This window comes from Lycium ferocissimum, chromosome 6 (genome assembly GCF_029784015.1).
Source record: "Lycium ferocissimum isolate CSIRO_LF1 chromosome 6, AGI_CSIRO_Lferr_CH_V1, whole genome shotgun sequence".
Taxonomy (NCBI): domain Eukaryota; kingdom Viridiplantae; phylum Streptophyta; class Magnoliopsida; order Solanales; family Solanaceae; genus Lycium; species Lycium ferocissimum.
The window spans coordinates 61765740-61766241 of record NC_081347.1 but is presented as its reverse complement, the minus strand read 5'-3'; positions in this window follow the sequence as shown (position 1 = coordinate 61766241).

Genomic DNA, 502 nt, shown 5'->3' with positions numbered 1-502 from the left:
CTTTTTTAGGGTGGGTTTTAAACTGGCCCCCCTTGAAGTTAAACTTTTAGCGAAGGGCCCGAATTTGGTTTAGATTTAAATTTCTAAAACTCAAAACAGAATTTAGAGGATGAGTCCAATGGCCCAAAAATCATAATCAATTTTTTTACATGTTTTTTGGGGGGTCTTTAAATTTTGCCCTCATATTTTTTTTTTGTTTGCCTTTTTTTGGATAAAGGGGTTTTAAACTCCCCTTGCTAAAATAAAAAAATAATTTGAAGACAAAGGGGGAGAGGTACGGGTAAAAAAAACCTAGAAAACCAAAGGCATCGAGGGGGACTTTTCCTAGACATTTTTTTTTTTTTTTTTTTAAATTTTTAAAATTTTTTAAGCAACTTTTTTTAGCCAATTAAAAAATACCCCCCTTTTAATTTTTGGAAAAAATTTTTTCCCCAAAAAAACTAAAAATCCTTTAGGAAAGTTACCCCTCCGCATCTTTGTTTTTTAAAGTTATGTTTTTTGC